We start from the raw sequence: 8,035 nt of genomic DNA on the forward strand, positions 1-8,035 counted from the left end.
ACCCTTTTCCCTCTGAAAAATGGCCAAAAGACCATTTGCAGACTGAAGGTAGCAAACCAGGAGGATTTGATGATCTTAAGAGCAATTTTTGTGATTATTTTTGCAACATCAGTCATATTTTTGCATTCCCCAGCTAGTGAATCACTCCTGCCGTGATTTTGGCAAAAAGGAACATGGATCAGGATCCATGTTGGGATGCATCTTGAAATTCCAGCTATAGGAGTTTTTTCCTGACCACCTGTGGGTGCTCCTATACAAATTTTGCTGATTTTAGGGTTTGAGGAACATGGATCGTGATCCATGTTCCAACACCTTTTGCTGTTGTTTTTGTCCTGCCTGATTCTGCCAGCTATTTGGGGTCTACTGATGAAAGGTTTTTGGTTTTTGATGAGTTTTGGAATTCCCCATTGGCCTTGTTAGTTTGAAAATTTTGTGACTTTGTACTGCTCTGATATGTTGTTTTGGAAATGTTGATGTAGTATTGCAAGGTTAATGATCATACCTATCAAATCTGGTGTAGTAAGATCTATCGAGGTGGTCGCAACGGGCAGAAATAAATCCGAAAACTCTATGCTTCTGTCTCTCTCTCTCTCTCTCTCTCTCTCTCTCTCTCTCTCTCTCTCTCTCTCTCTCTCTCTCTCTCTCTCTCTGAATGCAAATGAGCTTATGTTGCCCCATTTGCCTATATGTTCCTAGTCTACCCGGAATGCCCTATTCATACTTACCTCCATTGATTATCTCTTGTTGCTCATATCACCTGCAGTTCGAACCGTTCTTCATTCTGACGCATGGTTGACAAATGGCGTTCGATCTACAGTTTTGATTCTTTAGAAGTTGGCTCAAAATCCATCTTGTGCCGAATCTTTCCATATTTGCCATGTTCAAAGTCCTTGCTTTGAAGTTTCACCGTTTTCTTTCAAAAGTCAATTCCGACTTTCCTGGCTCGACTTATCAATTTTTGTTGCTTATCTGTCGTTTTTTGCTTTTTTGTAAAAGAAAATTATTTACAATTATTATTAGTTGGCCAAAATTAGTGTAATCTCCCCTACATACATATTCTTAGCCTGGTAATAAATGGTGTCGGTATGGCTCATAATTATGCCGCTTGTGGCTTCTCTAGGTTCATAATCTCCTCTTGGTACTACCAGTGGTATCCTATCTGCTATATGTTTGTCAAGTCGATCTCGTGTAATAGTCGGAGGGATTCTAGTGGTGTAAGAGACATTAGGAACAATACTGCCCCTATGTGTATTCATGAAAGCCCTAGACGCCGTTGCTCCTAAAGGCCCTGTGTTTGGGACTCGTTCATATCCAAATGACTCCTCCACCCTGGTTCTCACTGGGCTCACATGTACAGTCTCATGTCTCATGTGAGTAGTCGTGGTTTTTACCTCTTCTGGATTTACATAGTATTGGTGGAGTGGTCCTCCAAAATATGTACATTTCTCTGATTCCTTACGATCCATTGGAGAGTACTTTCGGCCATACTTGTCTATTATGACCACCTGAATACTTCTCCCCTCCGTGTACGTGAAAACATACAGGCTTTTATGGTCTGTCAGTTCCTTGATGCGGGGTTCATCACATCTGTAATAGAGTGTTTGTTCTCCATTATTAAACTTACATAGCCCCACATACATGTTGTCTATATTAAGGCGCTCTGTCTCATTGGTGTGTCTGAGCACCGCGTTTTGTTTCTCCATTTTGGGTGGCTCATCGGCCAGCTCATAATCTACCTTGTCCTTGGTGCCAGTCATCCCCCATTTATCCACAATAAAGGGGTTATGAATCACTAGGTACATCATTCCCTCTCGGTCGAAATACCTATCCTCGTCATAATCAACATCTACAAGATCTCTGAACTCGCTCAACTTATTTTCCATCTTAACACAACAGCGGTCCATTCCATCCTTATAGATTTTGGCCTTAAGCACATTTTCAAATTGAAACTTCAAATACAACAATTTTACATTAGATGCAAGTTGAGAAGGACCTGTCCCCATTGAAGCTGTTCCCTTAGGGTTCCACTTATTAGAATCCTCAAACATGAAGCTATATGATCTTTCTGACAAAGTGTTAGAGAAGCTCTCCTCTAAAATGGGTTCTAAAGGCGGCAGTGGTCTTTGATTCACGCTTTCTTTTGTTGAGTGATTTCTCCCTTGGTCAAAGATGTCGGGATTCCTATTCTGGTACAATCTTCCTGATTGCAAATTCACGAAGAATTGGTATTGCAAAATCCAAACCGGGTTACCTCATTAGCTAGTTTGAATCCCCCATTTGATCTTACTTGTTGGGTAGTATCCTCTAGTACCTGCAACCTATCAAAAATTGCTTGATAGCTGCGAGCTTATAGTTGTTCTTGTTATTTCTAACTTTTAATCGATAAAATTTAGCTAGGTTTTTTGGTAGCACACAATTTCTCACACAACATCAACAATTTAGGTCCAATTTCAATTTTGAAAGAACCACCAGCGTCTTTGTGTGGTGAAATTCTGCTTCTATTCTGACTCAAAGGTACATGGATCGCGATCCATGTTTGGAAGCCAAATGGACTTTTCTTGATACTATCAGGTTCAACATGATTAGGAGGTCTTATGGTATCAAATTTTTAAGAAATGGACCTCTGGATTGGAAGCTAGGTCAAATTTTTCACTTTGCCAGAGTCCTTGCCAGTTTTGGACTTTTGGTATGGTTTTTTGCATCCAAATTCAATTTGAAAGGACCACTAGACTCTTTGTGATGCTCTCTAGCTACGGTGCAAGTTTGGTGTCAAAATGTGTCAGGGGACCATGGATCGCAATCGATGTTCCTTAGTGTCAGAATGCACTGAAACTTGACCCACAACTAGTCCTTGGCCTTATGATGCTGGCTATATGGTTTTTGAATGTTTTGGAGTTTTTTTAAGGTCAACCAAAATTCAGTTTTAGGGTTCGTTCTAGTGGTTTTTCCCTTGATCTGATTTTTGCCCCTTTTGCCCTCTTTTTGAACTTTTTTGATAAGGGTCCCTTGGGAGAAAGCGATTCAAATGTTATCACTTTTTTGCTTGCCCAATATCAGCTCGAAATTTCAAAAAGGTACATGGATCGCGATCCATGTTTGGCAAGATTTTGGATTGATACTTTGTGAGTTAGTGACAAAAGGTCTCGTGATGCTATTCCCCAAATCTTTTTGGGTTTGATCAACTTTTTCAAGTCAAAAGCAAGATTTTGTGTCTGTTTTGCGGTTTTTTGCAAACAACTCCTTTTTTGGTATTTTAATCAGGTTTTTTCACTTTTTGTCTATGGCTCCTTTTGGAAAAATTGTTTCCTTAGTAATCACGAGTGCACTGGTCAAATTTCACTGTCAGATGCCTACCTGGAACATGGATCGCGATCCATGTTGGGAAGCATCTGGTCATGATTTTTGGTTCTGTTGGTTCCCTGCTTCTAGTTGATCCCAATTCTCTTCCCTTTTTGAATTTGGACAAGTAAAAGTTCAATTTTTTCTTATTTTCCTCAATTTCGAAGGGTTTGCTCTGCTCAACCCAATTTCTTTTTTTTAGTGATCTTTTAGCACTCTATGTCTGACCAAACTCAAGGTTTTGATGCCTGAGAGCCTGTTTTAAGCAAGGGAAACAGTTTTAGCAAATTTTGCCAAAAAGGTACATGGATCGCGATCCATGTTTGACAGGCAAATTGAAATTTTTCTGCACAATTTGTTTTTAGCAAGTGTTTCTATCCCCTCTCTGAAAGTTTTACTGGGTTTGGTTCAGTTTTGAAGTTCTGACCATCAAGTTTTCAACCTTTCAGAGTTACGGCCTTCAACACCAAAAAAAGATTTTTGACTGTTTTTTCCTCGATCCTTTTGGCCCCAAATGATGGTGTAAATTGTTATCTAACCTACTCCTATAAACTGAAATAAATACTCAAACATAAACGAATTTAAGAATGCAAAAACAACAACGAGGTGTGTGGTGGAACAGTCCTTTCCAAGCGTGGAAAAATCAAAGAACGAAAATACTCTCTTGTACTTCACCCACAGCTTTCTTTGCTCATAAGGAGTAGCACTGGCTCTAGTCTCTACTAAGCACTAAACCTATGTCTAGCTGCTTCATTGTCTATGCATAAGCGGGATGGGTGTCAAAAGCTTTGGAATGAATTTTTTTTATACACTGAGTCACTCACCACCTAAGGATCAGTTTCCCCTGCATCGATGCTAATGTTAGCGGGTCGTCGCAATGGACGTCTGCAACATGACTCTTTTGTACTAACATAATGTCAATATGCAAGGAAACGACTCGGGATGGGGCATGAAGACTTAATGAGAGTGTCAATCTTACCAAAGTGAACTCAAAGGGCTACTCATACTACGACAAAAGAAAATCAACCACTTCCTAGTCAGGAAATCAGTATGCGTCCAATCTCACCGCTCTAGGTCATCATGCCTTTTCGGCATCCAAACGAATTCAAAATGCAATGAAACTTAATCAAAAGTATTACAACACCTATGGGCACAATCCTACCAAGTTTTGTCACCACTTGGGAAGGTACATAAATCAGGATCCATCAAAGAAAATGTGCAAAAAACTGAAATAGAACTACTCGGAAAGGTCCCCTTAAGCATAGAAACACTTATCCATGGTCACAACATCAAAAAACAACCATTTTAACCTTCAAATGCATTTATCTCACAAGCAATGCGTTGTGAACCACATCAGAATTAAGAATGATTAGCGTTAAATTGTGGAGCAAGAGACTAAGAACACAATGTGCTATTTGGAAATGAATTATGATTACCAGACTAGGAGAAAAGAGGATTACAAGTTGTAGCAACAAGAAGCTCTCATAGTGAACGTCCAAAAATCTTTTTTTGCTAATGATACCTCTTTAGTCTAAAACTAAGGGTTTTGACTTAAAGGTTAAGGGAGCTCTTCCACGGCCATTCGGCCACTTACAAGGGTGTAGACTCAGAGAGGCTGAGAGGGTATGTCAAATTATATTACAATTATAAATCATCATAAGCTGAATTACACGACTTCTTTCAAAAAATTGAGCGAGTGTTACAGGGTTTGGTGTGCATTCGACTATCATGTGTTGGATCGTTGTATCCACCAAAGAGTCTCCTATGATATGAGCTTCCATGGTTTCATGATCCAAGGCATCATAGATGCTAGACTCTCGTCTATATCTATCACTGTTTTGGTCAAAGTACATGCTCGTTTGGTTACAATGTCGAAGCTTGATTTTCCATGGAGGAGAGTTTGGCTCTGAATAGATTTCTGGGTTCACTTGGGTAATATCCTTCATCTCTAGAGAGGATGGGTATAATAGATTCTTTCCTCTGAAATGAACCAGCCTTTTTGATCTATCACTGGATGCACTTCTATGAGTTGGTACGTGGGCCGTTCAAACACTAGGTGATACTTTTTGTACATTTTTCCTTTTTGGTCTACATAGTATAGATCTGACCACTGTAATCCATGTACAGTGACCCTGATTGCATATGCACCAACTGTATGTTTTGCTAACTTGTGCATATTTTTGGATAACCACTTGGATCAATTTTTTGCAGTTCTATCTGCACTTCATCCTTAAGCTTGCAATACCTGGCTCCACTGAAGTCTGTGAACATGTGGGAGTTCTCTGAATCTGGATTTACCCTGATCAATAGGATTGTGGCTCCTGTGTTGCTTTTGCTGCTCATTAAGTATCTATGGCCTTTTGAATCTGCATATAAGACTTTATCTCCATTGTAGCCATATAGCTATAAAATCTACTCTGTTGCAATTGTGCATGTGTTGACACTGCTACTAGCTTGCTTTGCTAGTAGTTGAATTCTCGGCTCGATTCGAGTCCATGTTGGCTTGTTTTGTAAAAACTGTGTCCTAGCAGATTTTGGTATTGACTAGCAGAATTTCTGCTGCTCGTACTAACCTAATCTGCAATCACATGTGAGTGGTCCCCGCTTGTCCGATTAGAAGCTCAATTTACAAACTTGATTTTGAAAACTTAAAAAAATTTCTACCGCTCACGGCTTCGAGTTGGTCTTTTTGCTCGCTTTTTCGGTCGTTTTTCTACTGATCTGAGTCGCATTGAGATGTGTGATTTTAACGACGGTATGTTTTTTGCTTTTCTGTCTCTTTTTGGCTCTTTCGACGACTTTCTTTCTATTTTTATTAATTTTTTATGAAACTTTGAATTTTCTATTTTTTTTGATATTTTTATGATTTTTAATGATATTTTTGGAAGAGGTTTGATTTTAATTATTTTTTTTGTGAGTTTTATAATTTTTATGAAAATTTTAAAGGTTTTATGGATTTTTTTCCTTTTTTGGTTAATTTTTTATTTTTTAATGAATTTTTTGAGCTTTTATGAAATTTCTACAATTTTTATGATTTATTTATTTTTTATGAATTTTCTATGAGGTTTTTATTTTTATTTTTATTTATTTTCTTTTTTAGATATTTGATGTGTTTCTATTTTTCGGTAATGTTTTATAACCTGTTTTCTTTTTATTTTGTGAATTTTGACTTTTTATTGTTTCTGTGATTTTTTTATTTTTATTTGAGTTTTTAAAACCCTTTTTAAAATAAAATAAAATAAAATTAGATGGTTTTTTATGGCCACTAAATACTCTATGGTTGACAAACTACAACATTTCAATGATAGTCTACTTAAATTTACAACATTTTTAATCATACTTTTAAAGACGTGAAACGTTGGAATACACTTTGAAAGCATGTCAATAAGGTTAGAAAGCTTTGGAACATGGAAAGCTTTGAAACATTACAACAAAACTTGAAAGCTTTGAAACATGGAAAGTTTTGAGCTACTGTTCACCCCCCCCCCTCCCCAGACTCCTTCAAGAAATCACTCACAATAGTATGCATTGTTGCTAGTATAATGAGCCGCTCCTTGTTCAAGGCAATATTTTAGCTAGAGGTCTCCTTGAGATGCTCCAAGAGAAGCTTCTTTGAATCAGTCATCTCGGCCAAGGACTCTATGTACTTGGGAGTGGCTCTATGGCTTGAGGACAAGGAGGATTGGGTCTTCTCTTAATCTAGGGGTGCATTTTCTTCTATGTTATCACAACTTGGAAGGGTGAACTCCTCCATTGTTGATAAAGAAGTTTGGCTAACAGGAGAAAAAATTAACTCTATCATAGTAGTATTCATCTGCCATGTCAAGCCTTTTGCATATATGCCTCTTGTGATTGCCATAAATTGAGTTGTGGGCTTTGTCTTGCGTGTACTATTGTAACATTGCTTGCCACTTTTGGAGGCAACTTTCACTGTCTTTGTCAAAGTTAGGGTAAGTGGCGGCTAGTTTAATATCACCTTTGCCCACAAATTAACCCCTTGCTTCTCGGGATTACTGAACTCCTCATTCATGCCCCCTAGGACATGAATGAGTTGGTCCACCCACCAATCTTTCCAGTTGTTTTTCTTTATGTTTCCGTTGTCCATCTTCCAAGTCAATGGTGGCTCTGGGCTTCTTTGATGTGCCTTGGGTCTCTAGCACAACCTCCTCATCGGCGGCTTCTCTCCTCTTTGAGGATTTGGTATAGCTTGGCTTGGGTTGAGAAGCTCGCATGAGATTAGGGATAGGGTTGTTGGGATTCCAAGTGATTGGGGGGGGGGGGGGGGGGGGGGGGGGGGGGGGGGGGCATCTTTGAAGGGTTCAATATATGTAAAATCACCATATCACGTGCAATCAAAACATGTTTGTAAAACCCCTTATCTGTGAAATTTTTTTGTAATATAATATACACTTCTCTTTTTAAAATCTATAAGTTTTTTTAAAACTTTGAAAAAATAGTACCCTTTTATATATATATTTCTATAAGTTTCAAGGACTTTAAATACCCTTCTGTTGAACTCACGTGATAGGTTACATTTTTCTTAGGTGACCTCCCGGGGGAGCATCCATGTTGGACGTTGGACTAGGGGCACTTAGAGGGGGTGAGGGATGAGAAGGGTGTGCAACCATAGGAGAAAGTGGACTATGAGCATTTAGAGGAGGTAAGGATGAGGTGGTGGAATTTGAGAATCATAATT

The sequence above is a fragment of the Adiantum capillus-veneris genome, chromosome 30, assembly GCF_014529385.1.
Source record: "Adiantum capillus-veneris isolate H3 chromosome 30, ASM1452938v2, whole genome shotgun sequence".
In the NCBI taxonomy this organism is placed as follows: Eukaryota; Viridiplantae; Streptophyta; class Polypodiopsida; order Polypodiales; family Pteridaceae; genus Adiantum; species Adiantum capillus-veneris.